The sequence below is a fragment of the Ursus americanus genome, chromosome 26 (assembly GCF_024610735.1).
Source record: "Ursus americanus isolate L20-20 chromosome 26, mUrsAme1.1.p, whole genome shotgun sequence".
NCBI classification, from domain to species: Eukaryota; Metazoa; Chordata; class Mammalia; order Carnivora; family Ursidae; genus Ursus; species Ursus americanus.
In genome coordinates, this window is record NC_142152.1 from 7,573,820 (window position 1) to 7,593,159 (window position 19,340).

Sequence of the window (19,340 nt, forward strand, 5' to 3'; positions counted from 1 at the left end):
TATCTTTGCAGTGCCTAATTGTCCTCATTAGTTCTATTCACCAATGAGAAATATCCAGCCTCAGAATCTGCTGCCTCTGGTGAAGATACTCAGCAAGCTCTTGTCACAGTAGCATCCGTCAGGATTGCCTCTTCCTATTTTGAGCAGAATTTATCTCAAAACTGGATCCAAAGTGTGCAAAGCAAATAAAAGATAGATGAATAAATGAAGGGACTCCCCAGAAGCTCATGGGGCACCATAGACAGAGCAGTGGAGCCCTGGCCTCTCCTGGATTCGTCCATTCAGGAACAGACAGAATTTCAACCATTTATAGAAGTCCAATAATTTTAAAAAGTGGACTCAAATATAAGCTACATTATTTCCATTATGAACAGAGAAACTTAAATAGCTGCCAGAGTCAAGGAGGGAAACACTCTCTGTTCAGCCCTTTCTTCATTCCCATTTGGAAAGAGCATCGGCTGCTCCCTCTACTCACATCTCTGTATCCTTTCATGAAGCCAGGACAGTGCTGACGTCCAGTGGCTACACAAGTCCCCACAAGCCAAGGCAATGGTCCCTCAGGACGGGGTCCTTTCACAATTAGAGAAAAAAGACTAACACCATATGCTATATTTCAACACCTTACAATGTGCTTCTGACAGCACACAAACTTACTCTTAGCTGACTATCTGTTTTGACAAAACAAATCTTAGTTCAGTGCTAAACATCCTTGTTCCCAAGCCATGATTTACCTCCCAAAGTAAACGGCACAGTAAAAACAGAGAATATAATCAAAACACCACTAACTACACAAAATGTCAAGATACTAGTCTTGATTCATTTCCACTAGAAATGAGCTTCAAAACATTTCATTGCTTCCTTCTAAACATCTACAAGCGTTAAAATTAAGAATTTAAAAATGAGGGGTTTTGATCCACGAGCCTGCTAGGGACCTAGTTAGAGTGCATAGAAATTAGGTCGAGGCTGAGGATAATGGAGAGTCTAATGGAGAACATTCTGGGTGTTGGTGCAATAGAACTTCCATCCTCTCTAATTCCTGGAATACCTTGTATGTTCTGATGTCAAAGGCTGTTCCTTGGCATAAGCCAAATATAACTTTAAAACAGTGATGAAAGTGAGACATCGGCTCCCCTCCTCAACATTTTGTTTTCCAGTCTGCTTACCAAGTTTCCACTTTCTTTTGTCTTGACATGCATTGAAGAATATTACTTGCAATAATTAAGTCTCCCTTTCCAATCCTATTGCAAACCTCCACCCCAGCTCCCCACTCCCATCCTCCTCCAGAAAGATGTTTGTGGCTCTCCGGAGCCATAATCACCTCTTCCCTAGTCTCATCTCTTTTGTAATTACTTCTGATGGGAACTATCTGATATCTCTAATTATTTTCAGGGTTAATATATTATTACCCCAATGAAACTTTAAGCTCCTTGAGATCAAGTAGCAAAGCTAATGCTTCTTTTGAAGAGTCTGCAGTAGTTAGCTTAGTGTTAATACAACAAATGATAAGCCCACATTGAATTGAATCCTCCTTGCCCTGAAAGGTAAACCTCCTTGAAGATTTTATTTATTTATTTGAGAGAGAGAGAGAGAGCACGAGTGGGGGGGGGCGGGTAGAGGGAGAAGCAGACTCCCCATTTAGCAGGGAGCCCTATGCAGGACTCGATCCCAGGACCTTGAGATCATGACCTGAGTGGAAGGCAGACGCTTCATGGACTGAGTCACCCAGGCACTCCGTCCCTGAAGTTCTTAAGTTGATAGAAAAAGAGTTACTACATTTTAACAAATCAGTCTTCCCTTAATGTCATTATTTTAATGGGACTTTGAATAAAGTCCCAACCAAGGCCTTTTGTATAACTGGTACCTTTAGTTTTAAATTTCAGCTGTGATAGAATGGTACCCCCTTCTCTCTTTTTGGTAATCGTCACTTTTGATGGTATGGGCTCAGGCCTACTCAGGATAGATCAGCCAGGATGGAAGGCAGTGATGTGTAAGAAAGCTGTCACTTTCCATAATAAAAGCACATGTAAAAATAACTTTTAAAATCCAGATCCTCAAAAAAAAAAAAAAAAAATCCAGATCCTTCATTATTGTCAGTCTCTGGAGAAAAAAACAAAAAACAAAAAGAAAGTCCCAGTGAGTGGAAACAGGGAGTGAGGAAGTCAGGGAGAAGAATATTCTTCCCGTAGAAGAGAAAGGTGTTTGTGGTTTTTGGCTGGGCATAGTATCACAACCCCTAGATACTTCTGGCAATTAGTTGGATATGCTTTGTTTTCATAGTGCCAGGTGGCCACGGGCCAGGAGTGCTAAAGATCTGGGCAGCATATAGAGGCACACCCAACGGAGAATTGTCTGGCCTCCAGTGCCCCTGTACAGAAATCTCGCAGCCTAGCTGTGGTGGACACGTGCTCCTTGATCCATACCCTACTTAAGGGAAGCATTCCTGCATTCCTCTGCATCTGTTTGCCTGTACTCATCATAGAAGCATTCGGGTTGTTGTTTACTATTCTCATATTCTGCAGGCAGACAAGGTCTTACTTGAATAATCTTGTGTCTCATGTAAATTATTTCCTTATCTTTAGTAATCTTATGGGATTCCTTGCTAGGAAAATTTCACTGCACCGTTGGCCACCTGTAGTTCTGCATATCATTGAATTGATTGTCTCTTTAGATAGCTGATTTCCACATTATCTTAAGTCTCTTAGATGTGAACAATTCACTATATATCCTCTTCTCTCTCCCTCTCTCTGTCTCTCTCCTTCGCTGTCTCTGTCCTTGCCCCCTTCTCTCTCATTAAATGCCTCATTTCAAACTCCCCCTTACATATAGCAATAAACGTTCTAGTCAGTGGTGGTGGTTACTCAAATCCACACATGTGATAAAATTGCATAGAACTACACACACACGCACACACACCTACACACAGATACATATGTGTGAAGCTGGTGAAATTTTAATAAGTCTATGAATTGTGCTAATAACGATTTCCTGGTTCTGTTATTGTTCTCAAATTATGTAAAATGTTACCAATGGGGAACATGGAGTGAAGAGTACACAGGACCTCTCTGTACCATTTTTGCAACTTCCTGTAAATCTGTAATTATTTTAAAGTAGGAATAATTTGTTATTATGCTAGCACTACCTGTGAAGCAAAATAACGTTATTTGAAAGTAAACTTGGATTAATTATAAATGTATATTGCAAATTCTAGGGCAACCACTTAAAAAAGTTTTTAAAAAAAGTATAATTGAGGGCACATGGGTGGCTCACGTCTACCTTCGGCTCTGGTCATGATCTCAGGGTCCTGGGATCAAGCTCTGCATCCAGCTCCCTGCTCAGCGGGGAGTCTGCTTCTCCCTCTCCCAGTGCCCCTTCCCCTCCTCTCATGCTCTTCTCTCTCTCAAATAAATAAAATCTTTTTTAAAAAAAGTATAATTGATATGCTAAGAAAGAAGAGTGTATTAGGGCTCCAGAGAAACAGAACCAATAAGTTATGGGTGTGTGTGTAAGAGATCTATTATAGGAATTGGCTCATACAATTACAGAGACCAAGAAGACTGTAAGCTGGAGAACCAGAAAAACCAGTGCTGTATTTTGCTCCAAGTTTGAAGGTTTGAGAACCAAAGGAGCTGATGGTGTAAGTCACTGCCCAAGACCAAATGCCCAAGAACCAAGAACTGATGTCTGAGGGCAGGAGAAGATGGAAGTCCCAGCTCAAGCATAGAACAAATTTGCCCTCCTTCTGCTTTTTTGGTTGGATTGGGTGATGCCCCACCCATAATGTTGAGGGTGGCTTTTCCATGGTCTACTGATTCAAATACTAATCTCTTCCAGAAACACCCTCAGCAAGGTGTCAGTTCTGCCTTTTTTTTTTTTTTTTGGCTTAAAATAACTTACATTTATTGCCTCATGGCTTCTGTGCGTCAGGAGTTCATGCATGGCTTTTTTTTTAATAATAATAATTTTTTATTATGTCATGTTAGTCACCATACAGTATATCCTTAGTTTTTGATGTAATGTTCCATGATTCATTATTTGCGTGTAACATCCAGTGCACCATGCAATATGTGCCCTCCTTAATACTGATCACTGGCCTATCCCAGTCCCCCACCCCCCTCCCCTCTGAAGCCCTCAGTTTGTTTCCCAGAGTCCATAGTCTTTCAAGGTGTCAATTCTTCCTAACTGATCTATAGATTCAATGAAATTCCAATAAAAATTCCAGCAACTTATTTTGTGGAAATTCACAAACTGAGTCTAAAGTTAATATGGAGAGGCAAAAGCCCAGAATAGGCAGCACAATACTGAAGAAGAACAAAGCTGGAGGACTGACACTACTTGACTTCAAGACTTACTGTAAAGCCACAGAAATCAAGATAGTTTGGCATTGAAAGAATAGATAGATTAATGGAACAGAATAGAGAACTTATAAATAGACCCACACAAAAATAGTCAACCAATCTTCAGCAAAGGAGCAAAGGCAATATAATGGAGCAAAAAACAATCTTTTCAACAGATGGTATAGAACAACTGGACATTCATATGGAAAAAAAATATGAATCTAGACACACACCTTAAACACTTCACAAAAAATAACTCAAAATGGATCATAGACCTAAATGTAAATGCGAAACTATAAAACTCCTAGATGATAACAAAGGACAAAACATAAATGACCTTGAGTATAGTATTGACTTTTTAGATACAACACCAAAGGTATAATCCATGAAAGAAATATTTGATAAGCTGGAATTCATTAAAATTGAAAATATCTGCTCTGCAAAAGACTGGGTCAAGAGAATGAAAAGGCAAGCCACAGACAAGGAGAAAGTATTATATAAGACACATCTGATAAAGGACTGTTATCCAAAATAGACAAAGAACCATTAAAGCTCAACAATACAAAAACAGTCCAATTTTAGAATGGGCAGAAGAGCTGAACTGATGTGTATCAAGAAGATATATAGGCGACAGGCATATGAAAAGATGTTCAACATCAGACGCCATTAGAGAATTGCAAAGTACAACAGCAATAAGATACAACTACATACCTATTAGAATAACCAAAATCTAAAACACAAATGATACCAAATGCAAACAAGGATGTGGAGCAAAAGGAACACTTACTCACTACCAGGGGGAATGCAAAATGGTATCGCCATTCTTGGAAGTCAGTTTGGCAATTTCTTATAAAACGTAACATAACTCTTACCATATAGTCCAGCAATCATGCTCCTTGGTATTTACTCAAATGAACTGAAAATGTACATCCATATAAAAACTTTTACATGGATGTTTATAGCAGCTGTTTTCATGATTGCCAAAACTTGGAAGCAATCAAGAGGTCCTTCAGTAGGTAAATGGATAAATAAACTATGGTATATACAGAGTATGGAATATTATTCAGTACTTAAAAAAATGAGCTATCAAACCATGAAAAGGCATGGAGGAAACGTAAATGCATATTATTAAGTGAAAGAAGCCAATGTGAAAGGATTACATATTGTATAATTCCAACTATATGACATTCTGGAAAAGGCAAAACTATTAAGTAAAAAGATCATTCGTTGTCTGGGTTTGAGGGTGTGGGGGGAGGTAAGAACAGGCAGAACATAGAACTTTTAGGGCAGTGAAAATACTCTGTATCATAATCATAGATAGATTTTGTCATACCTATAGAATTTGTCAAAACATTTGTCAGACTATAGAACATACATTTTCAAAGCCTATAGAATATACAATGACAAAGTAAACCCTAATGCAAACTATGGACTTTGGGTGATAGTGATGTGATTAGTGTAGGTTCATTGATTGTAACAAATGTAGCATCTGGTGCAAGATGTTGATGAGGGGGCATGTTGTGCCTGTGTGGGGATAAGGGGTATATGGGAACACTGTATACATTCTGCTCAATTTTGCTGCGAGCCTAAAACTGCTCTAAAAAAAAAATAAGTTTATTAATTGTTTTAAATTGTGAATTTCACCTCATTGGAAAAAAAAAACCTAAGAGTTGGATTTGTCCCCCAAGTTGTTGTTTGCCAATCCCTGACACAGACTCTTTGGGGACAGCAGCTGCTGTCTCTCCAATGCCTGGTATCTCTTGTGGTATAGCAAACATCTAAGTGATATTTGTTTAGTGTGAGTCTTTGTGACAAGCTCCAACAGCCTTACCTTCTTTTAGCCTTCTGATCCTAATCTGTTATAAACTACACACGAATTTTGTTCTTGTCGACTGTTTTAGCTATTCCAGGCAACTCACAATTCTATATAAATTTAAGAATCAACTTTCCATTTCTGTAAAACAGGCCATTTGAAGACGGATAGGGAATTCGTTAAATGTTAGCTTGTGCTGGGTAGTACCGCCATCTTGACAACATTAAGATTTAGTCCATGAACATGGGATGTCTTTCCCTTTATGTTGTCTTTAATTTCTTTCAGCAGTGTTTTGTAGTTTTCTGTCTTTTGCCTATTTGGGTAAATACATTCCTAGTTATTTGATTCCTTTTGATGCTATTGCAAATTGAATTGTCTCTTAATTTCCTTTTAGTATTATTCATTGCTCGTGTGTAGAAACACACTGATTTTTGTATGTTGATCCTGTATCCCAAAATTTTGTTGAATTTATTAGCACTAAGAGTATTTTTGTGGATTCTTGAGATATAGGATCATATCATCTGTGAATGGAGAAAGTTTTACTTCTTCCTTTCCAATTTAGATGGCTCTTGTTTTTTTGTTTTGTTTTGTCTTGTTTTGTTTTCTTGTTTAACTGCCCTGGCTAACAATTCCAGTTCAAAATTAAATAGGATTCGTGAAAGCAGGCTTTCTTGTCTTGATCCTGTTAGAGGGAAAGCTTTCAGTATTTCAGCATTGATTATGACTTTAGCTGCAGATTTTTCATAAGTGCCCTTTATCATGTTGAGGAAGTTTCTTTTTAATCCTAGTTTTCTGAGTGTTTTTATCATGAAATGATGTTGAATTTGTTAAGTGTTTTTTCTGCATCAATTGAGATGATCATGGTTTTTTTCCTTTCGTTTTATTAATGCTGTGCGTTACATTGATTTCTTTTCTTATGTGGAATCACCCTTGCATTATTGGGATAAACCTCACTTGATGATGTATAAGTGATGTATAGTCCTCATAATATGCTGTTGGATTTGGTTTGCTAGTATTTCGTTAAGGTTTTGCATCACTATTCATAAAAAATATTGGCCTATGGTTTCTTTTCTTATGGTGTCTTTCTCTGGCTTTGATGTAGGTACTACTGGCCCTATAAAATGCGTTAGGAAGTATTCTCTCCTTTTCATTTTTTGGGGAAGAGCTTGAGAAGGATTGGTGTTAATTTTTCTTTGAATTTTTAGTAGAATTTCCCTATCAAAATTGCAATGCCAGTTTTTCACAGAAATGGAACAAACAATCTTAAAATTTGTATGGAACCACAAGAGACTCCGAATAGACAAACATTTTTGAGAAAAAGAACAAAGCTGAAGGTGTCACGCTACCTGGTTTCAAACTATACTACAAAGCCATTTAAAACAAAACAGTATGGTATTGGCATAAAAACAGACACATAGATCAATAGAACATAATAGAGAGCCCAGAAAAAAAAAAACACACATATATGATCAATTAATTTATGACACGAGCCAAGAATATACAACAGGGAAAGGACAATCTCTTCAATTAATGTCAGGAAAATTGTACAGCTACACGCAAAAGAATAAAACTGAACTATCTTACACCATACACAAAACTTAACTCAAAATGAATTAAAGGCTTGAATACAAGTCCTGAAATCATACAACTCCAAGAAAACAGGCAGTAAGCTCCTTGACATGGGCCTTGGCAATGATTTTTTTGATTTGACACTAGAAACAAAGGCAACAAAAGCAGAAATAAACAAGTGAGACTATATCAAACTAAAATTCTTTTGCACAGCAAAGAAAACCATCAACAAATAAAAGGCAACATACCGAATGGGAAAAAACATTTGCCAATCATATTATCTGATAAGGGAACAATATCCAAAATATATAAAGAGCTCTTCCAACTCAGTAGCAACAAAATAAAACAAATAATCCAATTAAAAATGGGCAGAGGATCTGAATAGGCATTAACAAAGAAGACTTATAGATGGCCAACAGGTATATGAAAAAGTGCACAACATCACTAATCATCAGGGAAATGCAAATCAAACCACAACGAGCAATCACCTCACACCTATTAGAATGGCTGTTATCAATAAGGCAAAAAATAACAAGTGTTGATAAGGATGTAGAGAAAAAGAAACCCTTGTGCATTGTTGGTTGTAAGTCAGTGTAGCCAATACGGAAAATAGTATGGAGATTCCTCACCAAAAAAAAAGAAAAGAAAAGAAAAAAGAGAACTACCATATAATCCAGCAATTGCACTTCTGAGTATTTATCCAAAGGAAACAAAAACACTAACTTGAAAAGATATATGCATTCCCATGTTCATTGCACCATTATGTATAATAGCCAAGACTGGGAAGCAACCTAAGTGTCCATTGATGGATGAATGGATCAAGAAAATGTGGTATACACATAAATGGAATATTATTCCGCTATAAAAAGAATAAAATCTTGCCATTTGTGACAACATGGATGGAACTTGAGGGCCTTATGCTAAGTGAGATAAGAAGAGAAAGACAAATATCATGTGATCGTACTTATATGTGGAATCTTGAAAAATAAAAGCCAACTCATAGATACAGAGAACAGATTGGTGATGCCAGAGGCATAGGGTGTGAGGTGGGCAAAATTGGTGAAAGTAGTCAAAAGGTACACACTTCCAGTTATAAGATAAATGTCATGGAGTTGTCACGTATAACATAGTGACTATAGTTAACAATACTGTATTGTGTATTTGAAAGTTGGTAATAGAGTAGATCTTAAAAGTTCTTATCACACAAAAAAAATCAGAACCTTATATGGTGATGGACATTAACTAGGCTTACTGCAGTGATCATTTTGCAATATATACAAATATCTAATCATTATGTTGTGCACTTGAAACTAATATGTCAGTTATATCTCAACTTTAAAAATATGATGGTGTACTTATAAAAAAAAATGGTGTCTCCCAACTATAGTTGAGTGTCCCCAAAGAGGAAATTCATATGGACTTACAAAGCAGAATGTCAGCAACAACCTCAACTCATCTATCCTAATCTTTTGCCTTTACTCCCACTTGTCCATGACTGACTCCTACAGAATCATTTGTGGAAACCTCACTGCTTCAACCCACTATTGCAAGAACATCAAGTCTTGTGTCAAGGCTTCTATCTCAAGGTTTCCATTCTGTAGGTAGTCACTGGTTTCCCGAAGAAGGGAGGAATGAGTCTCCTCCCTCCCCCATGTCTTCTGTATTGTTCTATTTGCTCGGCCTCACAAAGGCTTGTTTAACTCCACCAGATTCTACCAGCCTCAAACCCCTCTCTTTGTAGGAGCCACAGACCAGCCTGAGGACCAGTTAGGGATGGCAGGCACCACTGACACTCTGAGTCATCTTCCCCAGCACAAGCCTCATGCTGAAGTCTATAAAGGAACATTGATGGGGACTGGGCCCAGAAGAGTGGGACAGAGTGTCTATACTACCTTAGTCTTGACTCAGCACTCAAAAAGGGTCCTGGGGGGGCGCCTGGGTGGCACAGCGGTTAAGCGTCTGCCTTCGGCTCAGGGCGTGATCCCGGCGTTCTGGGATAGAGCCCCACATCAGGCTCCTCTGCTGTGAGCCTGCTTCTTCCTCTCCCACTCCCCCTGCTGTGTTCCCTCTCTCGCTGGCTGTCTCTGTCTCTGTCGAATAAATAAATAAAATCTTTAAAAAACAAAAACAAAAACAAAAACAAAAAAAACAACAAAAAGGGTCCTGGGATCGAGCCCTGAGTTGGGCTCCCTGCTCAGCGGGGGAGTCTGCTTCTCCCTCTGCTTCTTCTGTTCCCCCTGCTTGAGCTCTATCTCTCTCTCTCTGTCAAATAAATGGGTGGAAGGAAGGAAGGAAGGAAGGAAGGAAGGAAGGAAGGAAGGAAGGAAGGAAGGAAGGAAGGAAGGAAAGAAACAAGGAAACTTTTCATCGGTACCTGAGCTGAGGCAGCACAGAAACTTGGATGTTCAAACAGCAAAGCTGATGACCATGCTTCTCCTTTGTAACAAAGGCACTTTTGCTGAATTCAAAGCATCTTAGGTAAAACTGCATATTGTCTCTCAGAGGCTTCCTTTAAAAAAAATTTTAAAAACACTAAAATTAAAAAATGAATAAACAAAGAACAAAAAGCAGAAAGAGACGCATAAATACAGAGAGCAAACCGACGGTTGCCAGTGGTGGGGGGTTGGGGGGAGTGGCAGAGGATAGACAGAATAGGTGAAGGGGAGTGGGGGCTACATACTTCCAGTTATGGAGTGAATAAGTCACGAGATACAAGCAAAGGTTAGAGAACATAGTCAATGATACTGTAACGGTGCTACTGTGCAGTGACAGTTGTGGTGAGCACAGCATAAGGGATAGATTGATACAATCACTATGTTGTACACTTGGAATTAATATAACATTGTGTCTTAACTATACTTCAATTTAAAAAAAAATTTAAGGCTTTTGTTTTGTACTAAATTTTGCATTTTCTAGTGAAGGCATCCATAAATAAGTCAGCACTGCCCTCTACTGGATGATCTGTGTTTATTACTCAATAAATAACATGCCCAAGATGATTTAAATAGTATTTTTGATATTTTCTCTTAATTTCAATGAAAAACGAATGGAAACTAGGACATCTGAGCTGTCTGGATATTCCTCCATGCCTAGTAATATGTTCATATAAAAAGTTCCTCAAAAAAAGGCTTCATTTTCCAGTTTTGAGAATTATAAGTGCATACTGGTTTGAGTCTGTGTTGCAGAAAAATACTTTATGCTCCTCAAGTCCTGTGGTCACCCCTTGAGGTCTGCATCTACCTAGAGGGGACACAAAGCTCCATGTGAAATGGGTGGTCATTTCATTTTGATGAGCTAGGAGAACAAGGGAGGAGTTCTCCCTAAGAAAAATAGGTCGGGAGAAGAAATTAGCATTAACTGAACATCTACTATGTGCTCAGACACTGGAACACATGATTTGAATAAACCACTTCATGTCATTCAAACAAATCTCTACAAGTTGGTATCTTCAGATGAATATACTGAGAATTAGAGCCAGGAAGACCACAAAGGTGATGACACTAGGGTCCAAAGCCCATCATTGTACCACCACTTCTTGATATTTTTTACTCTGCCACCAGAACATCCTAACCTCAGTGACTCCTTCTTTAGTACTCCCGGGAGCTAGAGAGCGTGAACGTGAACAACACAGACACAACTGTTATCCGATGATGTGAACTGAGGAATGCGATTGAGGCCGTACCCAGTTTTCAAGCCAGTACATTCCGAAAGTTCATTCCAATACTAGAACTTTGCAAATATTTTTTCTAAGCTATACATGAAAGTTAGGCTCTTGGGCAAGCTCGCAAAATTGTTTTTAGTGCAATTTGGAAGCTTAAGCCCTGAAATAGTGTTTCTCGGACCTTCTGTGAATATGGAGTTCCTGATGGTCCTGGGCACCCATCACAAGCTGGTAAGTTCCAAGATAGATGGACTAGCTGTGGATACAGGGGGCTTATAAGGCAAGCAACATAAAATGAAGGGTCTATGTAAAAAGTCCTACAAATAAGGTTTGGAAAATCTCTCTTGCAGGGTTTCTCTATCTCAGCACTCGGAACACTGTGGTCTCAATATTCTTTGTTGTAGGGAACTGTCAGGTGCATTGTGGGATCTTTAGCAGCACTCTACACACAACCCACTTAAATGCCTGTAAAAACATCCCACCACCAGTTCTCTGTTTACAGCCAAAGAAATGTCCCCTGGGGGACCAAAATCACTCCCCATCCAGACGTTGGAATGCAAGGGTCTCTGAACAATGGCTTACAACCACTTCAGTCTTCCGCAGCTTTCAATGCCCAGAAACCCAGGTTTCTGTGGATAAACTACGAATATGCAAAAACACATAACATTTTAAAAAGTAAAACACAAATTTTGAGGGTTGTGGAGGATTATTTGTAATTCCTTCAAAGATTTAACACATTTGAATATCTAGGTTGTTTTAATACTTAGAAAGATTTAACATTATAACATTATTTTCTTAAGTAATGGATGATTGAAAATTGCTTTCCAGTGTCAAATAAAATACTGTTCCCCAGAACAGTCTAAGATATTTTAGGTGAATGATGATATGCTTGTTTCAGGTAGTGATTTGGCATCAACAATGGGCCTTTTCTTTGGCTGTAAACAGAAAAATGTGGGTGTGGACATAATGAAGCAATTGTACGGTTAGAAATAGTGAATAACTCACATCCTTCGTAGAGAGGGGGTCACGCCACCTGCACAGCACAGACCAAGACAATTCCCATGATGCTAAGAGAAGTTTCAGATTCCACAAAATACGTCCAATCCCCTTTTTTTCTCCCATCCCACTATTCTCTGCTTTCAAATGCACAAAAAGTGGTTTCCTTCACAGGCTATCAAGCTGATGCCCAATTGCCTCCTGGGGGAGTTCAACCTCTCTTTTATATGAAAATTAGAATTCCTATCTGATCAACATCAAAATCTCCATTCAAAGATGAATACAGAGGCGGGAGTTGCTCTGGCTCTCTAAATGTTACACAAAGCAGCCCAAGTCTCCCGTGAGTCCTCTGTAAACACTATACATTCCCCACCTGAAAGCTGAATTCTGGGGGCTAGCTGTTCCATTAAACTGACCTCTCTCCTCATCCACATCCGCTAATACCAAAGCTTTCCAAGAGAGGTGAAAAAACTTCGTGGTTTGTGTATGAGTAGTGTGGAGTGGTTCAGAGCGGGGACTCTGGAGCCGTATTTGGACCTGGATCTAAAAATCTTGGTTCTCCACTTACTGGCTCTTGGGGACCCTTCGGACCTTTACCTGAAGGTGTGTGCCTGTTTCCTCATCTTTCCACTGGAAATAATAAAAAAATGCCTACTTTTTAAGGTAGTCATGAGGAACAAAGGAGCTAGATTTGTAAAACGCACAGAATGGTGTCTAAGATCTAGCAAGCGCTACACAAGTATTTGTTAAACAAAATTATAAAATAAACAAAGCTTCCTGAAGCTTTTGTCCCATGTTTTAGATCAAGCAATGCCCTGGGGGAAAATTAAGAAGTAAGCATTTTGTCTTTCCTACCTGCACTTCCTTCTCCTCTGTTCATCTTGAGTCCCCTTTTCAAGTTCCTACCAGGGTGTTAGCAGATCACAACTGGTGATGTTTAAGGTGCCAGTCTCAGCTAGCTTCTCCAAGGGGCCTTTGAATTCCCCCTGGAGACTCTGGAAGGCTGGAAAGTCACCAGAGCTTAAAGAAATGAATCTGCAATGCTGACATGTCAGTGAGGAGTTGTATTTTCAGATGGAGGGCGGGGGAGGTCCTTCTGTGCCCGGTCTGCACACTCCTGAGGCTGGCCTGGGGAGAAGAATGCAAATTCATACCTTTGCGTCTAAAAATTAAATTTAAAAAACAAGCAGCCTCAAATTTCTGAGTTCTAGCATATGGAAATGGTGGCACTTTCTCGAAATGAGTCATCCCAAGCCCAAGTTAGAAGCAGACATAATTTCCAGATGTCAAAAAAAATTTTATTTTTCACTAAATAAAAAAGCAAGCAAGATGGAGTATGGTTTTTTAATACTGCTTCTCTTACTAGCTGTTAATGTTTACTCGCTTCTGATTTTCCTAAGATTATCCCCTTGTAAGCTGTGGCCTAAATGCATTTAAATTGCCTTTGAATATCCCAAGCAATCCTTACTACCATGGAAACAGAACCAAGGATATGCAAGATGACTCCTCAGGGGCATAATTTGGTGCTTTAGATACTTTTGATTGGTTGTTCCCTGCTCTACTACCCCTTCTCTGAAATGCAATCATGTTGGTTGTATTTATTTTTATTATCCATGGGAGCACACAGTTCACCAAGTAGTGGAAAGTACCATTCATCCATCAAAGCGCTTCTACAGACCTTTATAACCACGGGCAGCATTAGCAAGGGCAAATCCCTATGCAACAGAAAGCATGTGCACATTGATCCAGAAGGATTTAGGCATTTGCCCAATGGTCTATGAGGTAACCTGCACTTTTTGTACTTCTGTTGGTGGAGGAGAAAAGAGCATGGCCTACTGCCCCAAAGAGCACTGCGTAATGCCCTGGCTCTTGAAAATGTGACTTGGTTGTACAATTCTGTATAAAGGGCTTAGGAGATAACAATAATAAAGGGCCAAAACTGAGAACTATCCAATTTATGACTCTGGTGGTAAAGTATTTATAACCTTAATAAAATACCTTAGCTGTTTATCCTGCATATGTAAAATGGCCAATTCTAGAGTGTAGAATTAGGGTTTTGGTTCAGTTTGAGGTCAATGTTTGTAAACTAACATCCTTTGGATGAAAGATCAGACATAAAGAATAAATATTTCCCTTGCCTGTTTCATCAATCCATGATGAAGAGAGGAGAAAAATGTCAAAGTCACATCCGTCTCTCTTGTTCAAAAAATACCACCTGAGACACAAGTATCTCAGCCACTTACAGGCATAACGTTTTCATGTTTCCTAAAGTAACTAGAGCCGTGACATGTACAAAGGCAGAAAACAAATATTGGTGTTTCAGATTCATTTTTTCTTCCCTTTTTTGGTGTTACTTGGAATTCTCTGGGCATAGGTCAAGAGACCAGCCACCTCTTAGAATAAATGATATCATGGCAATGAAGGGGCAGAAAGAACAGACTGAGCCTACCTGACCACCTAGCATAGAAATGATTATGACATTGAAATGTTGAAAGATGAAAATGTTGACAACTAAGTTTAATCTCTACGGTAAAACAAAGTTTCTACACAGCTATGGGAAAAACATTAATAAATAGATTCACAGATATTTCTGATAGAGATATTTCCAATATTTCTAACAGATGAAGATGGACTGATAGTTTCTGTGAGTGAATATAAAATCGGTACACAGACGCTTGAAAGGAAATTTAAATAGTAATCAGAAAAATAAAAAAAGGAATTATTTTATAACCAATTAGCAAAAGCAATTTAATTATCTAAGGTTCACAACTATGGAAGGTGAGGCAGACATATCTCATGTTGGTGACCACCAGTATATTTTGAACAAATTTCTTGTATTTGGGAAAGTTGTCAAATTATGGATCATGTCTCTGAAGGAAAAATACGGAACTCATTTTCCCAAGTTCATTTGCAACAGGGATGTTGACATGTAACCTACAAATATATCCAATTAGGAGTCTGATATAGAAGAGGGGAATAAGGGGTGCTTGGGTGGCTCAGATGGTTAAGTGTCTGCCTTTGGCTCAGGTCATGATCCCAGGGTCCTGGGATCAAGTCCCACATCGGGCTTCTGGCTCGGCAGGGAGTCTGATTCTCTCTTTGCCTCTCTCCCTACTCATGCTCTTGTATTTCTCTGTCTCAAATGAATAATTAAAATCTTAAAAGAAAAAAGAAGAAGAGGGAAATAAAAGGAAAGCAGTTGATGCATCAGCCACTGTCCAGACGCAGCAGATGGGCTGTGGTACTCTCTCCCGATGACAGCAACACAGTCTTCTCTATAGTGTGCTGCGGGTATCCTTCATGGCTGTGGAGTCTCCACGGCTTACTCTCTGCACCAATAAATTCCTTAGTTTGTGGCTAACAATCCTGATTCATGTAGTTTATACACATACAGACTAGTATATACTTTCGTACATCCTTACTGCAAATATGAACTGAAACACCACTTTTGTGAAGTGTTTTAGTGTTATATATCAAGATCCAGAGAAAACATTCATCTCTGACTCACTAACCCTCTTCTTTTTTTTTTTTTTTTTAAGATTTATTTATTTATTTGAGAGGGGGAGAGAGAGAGTGCACAAGTGGGGGGAAGGGCAGAGGGAGAGAGAGAATCTTCAAGCAGACAGCCGGCTGAGCATGAGCCCGACATGGGGCTCAATCCCAGGACCCCACGATCATGACCTGAGCTGAAATCAGGAGTTGCATGCTTAACCGACTGAACCACCCAAGTGCCCCTCATTAGCCCTCTTCTAAGAATTTATGCTAAGAAAATAATCTAAAGGAAGGAAAATGGCTGTATGAATGGGCACAATTTAAAATTTCAAGGCATCAGAAACAATCTGAAGGCTCTCCACCAGGGGAACGCTGAAGTCAGTTATGGCATGCCCTTGGCAGTCAGTAGAACGCCAGCATTTCCACATGGTAAGGGTTTAGGATATAATTTTGTTGGAGGGAGGCCAGGGGGCTCAAAGCTGCATTTAGACAGAGTATATGTTTTTTTCCCTGAGATAGAATATTTATTTGGGCTTGTTTGTGGGGAATGAAGGATGGGATTGGGGGACACTAAAACCCCAGCTGTCCCCCCTATACCTGCGACTACTGGCAGAATATTGCATTCATGAATAAAATATTATTAGAAAGCTTCTGTAGCAAGGTAGGAAAAAAAATGCTCATGCTATCTTGTTTAGGGGAAGAGCAAAAGACAAAATATATCCATGTAGTGACTACAGTTATGTAAACAATTGAAGTAGCGAGTTGAGCTGGGTCTGGAAGGAAAAAGAAAAGCAGTGTGATTTATTGAGTGGCAGAATTGTCGATAAATATCCTGTCCTTTGTTTTGTGCTGATATCATTCAATGCAACAAATATTTTTATGCTTTACAAAATTATCTTGTGGTCAAAATAATATCCTTTCTTTGGCAATGTTTCAGTGATATTATGGCAATACAGCCACCTGCTCAGTGAAGATGACTTTGATACTTATTGTCTTTGGCTCAATCGGGAGTTTAGGTAACCTGGCTACTTCAGTGTGCATGGATCCGCAGGACCAAAGGAAAAAGGCATACTGTATGAAATCACCAGCCACACAGGCCTTTCCTCCAGAACTCTAAAAATACCCCTGCTCACCTGGAGCAATGGGGATTGCTGGTAAGGGTAAATTAGCAAACATCTTAAGCTTTGTCTAGTAGTCAGAAGTATCCACATACTTTGACCCAGAAATTCCACTCCTAGGTATTTACCCTGGCGAAACTATTGGCACGTTTGCACCAGTAAATTCATACAAGAATGTTTATAGTCACACCATTCCTGTTCACCAAAAACTGAAAACAATGTAAGTGTTCATTTTTTTAAAAAGATTTATTAATTTATTTGAGAGACAGAGAAAGAGAGTGAGCCAGCATCGGGTGGGGGAGGGGCAGAGAGAGAGGGAGAGAGAGTCTTAAGCCCCTCAATATAAGCATTTCCTAACAGTAGAATGAATTTTTAAAAAGGTAAACACATGGTGTAATCACACAATACTATATAACAGTGAATGTATACAAACTACTTTTAGACTCAACCAAAGCTCATAAACATGACAATGAATGAAAGAAGCAAGAGACATGGTATGACTCCATTCATAAAAAGTTTAAAAGCAGACAAAATTAAACTATGCCACTTAGGGATGCTTACAAAATTGGTAAAACCATAAAGTAAAGTAAGTGGGCGCCTGGGTGGCTCAGTCTGTTAAGTGCGTGCCTTCAGCTCAGGTCATGATCTCAGGGTCCTGGGATCGAGCCCCTGCGTCTCCCTCTCACTCTGCCCTTACCCCTGCTTGTTCTGTCTCTCTGTCAAATGAATAAACAAAATCTTTAAAAAAAAATTAAGTAAAGAAATGATTAACTCAGATGTCAAGATGGTAGCTACCTCTGGGGAGGGAAGGGAAGAAGGAGTCTGTTAAGAAAGAGGCACACTGGGGCTTCTGGCCTGGAAGTGTTCCTTCTTGATTAGATGGTGTTTTGCAGATGCTCCCGTCATAATTTTGCTTTAAATAGCAGTACATTCGTGTTTTACACTCCTTTCTTTGTGTATGTTGTAGTTTGTGTTTTGAAAAATAAAAGAGAGGAGACCGTAACATAAAGGTCTATGTGTCAGGAGTGAGGAGGTGGAGAAATCACCTTTTCTAGAAACAGAAACCACTTTCAGGTCACTGAAGTAGGAGTGAAGGGTAGAGAAGTTAGTTCAGACCTTGTTTAATGAAACCGAACCACCTTCAAGATTTGGTTCTCTAGGAACATGGTTCAGAAGCACTACTTAGTAAATAAATGTGATCTTTTGAATTCCTCAAGGCAAGGCATTAGACCAGCAAGAATAGCGCCTTTGAAAGGCTCCAGACAGCAGAAATGAGAGTTCTCTGCAGGTCCTGGAGGCTTGTGCACTGGGAGGAGTCCTCTTTTAGTTCAGGCTGGCACCTTTTCCAGCCAACAGAGAAGTTCAAGTTGCAGCTTCTGGATCTGAATTCGGGTTGTCCGTCACTGTCATGAAGGGTCATGAACACAGGCATGTTTATTAAGCTGGTCCATCCTCATAGGGCTTTGTGACTCATGGAAGTTCTCTGATATGAAGGAGAAAGCGTTTCAGGGACCATTAGCCTAGAGGCAGGACTCCAATAATTTTAGGTGGAACCTAGAATGAGAGAGTAATGAGTAGAGAGTTGTCATTACGTTTTGCCATGACCAGTGAGGCCCCGTGACTCACTCCCTGGTTTTGAACTGCTGCCCAAGAAGATATGAGTTAAGACTATTGAGACTTTCTCAAAGTGACTTGGAAAGCAAAATACCTTCACTTTGTTCCATTGATTGGTCAGAGCGGATGGTCTGCCCCAAACAGAACATTCTAACAAGAACAAGAAGTTTGCATTGATTATTTGTGCATTGAAATCTATCATTGAAAACTCAAACCTGAAGATTCTCACTGGCTCTAGTGTAATTTTGTGTTCCTGGCACACTATTAAACCTGGGAAGAAGCAAAAAGGGTTACTCAGTGCTCTTACATTGTAGTGCTGAGTTTGACATTCTATTGTCTGGGGGATTTACAACCGTAAGAGTGGAGGTGAGCTTATAGATTCTTGTCTGGTAGAGATGCAAATAATTTCTGTCTGGCAAATGGGAAACCTCAAATATTACAGTGTGGTCCTTTGGACATTAACTGGTGTTGTATAACCCAGCAATCTTATGTCAGCACTATCAAAAATACCTAATGTTTCAAATGCTCATTAGACAGGTTTTATTTATTTATTTTGTTTATTTATTTATTTGAGAGAGAGAGGAAGAGGCAGAGGGAGAGGGAGATTCAGAATCCCAAGCAGGCTTCACGCCCAGCGTGGATCCCAAAATGGGGCTCCATCTCACAGCCCTGAGATCATGACCTGAGCCAAAGTCAGGAGTCAAGACACTTAACTGACTGAGCCACCCAGGCACCCCTCTTTA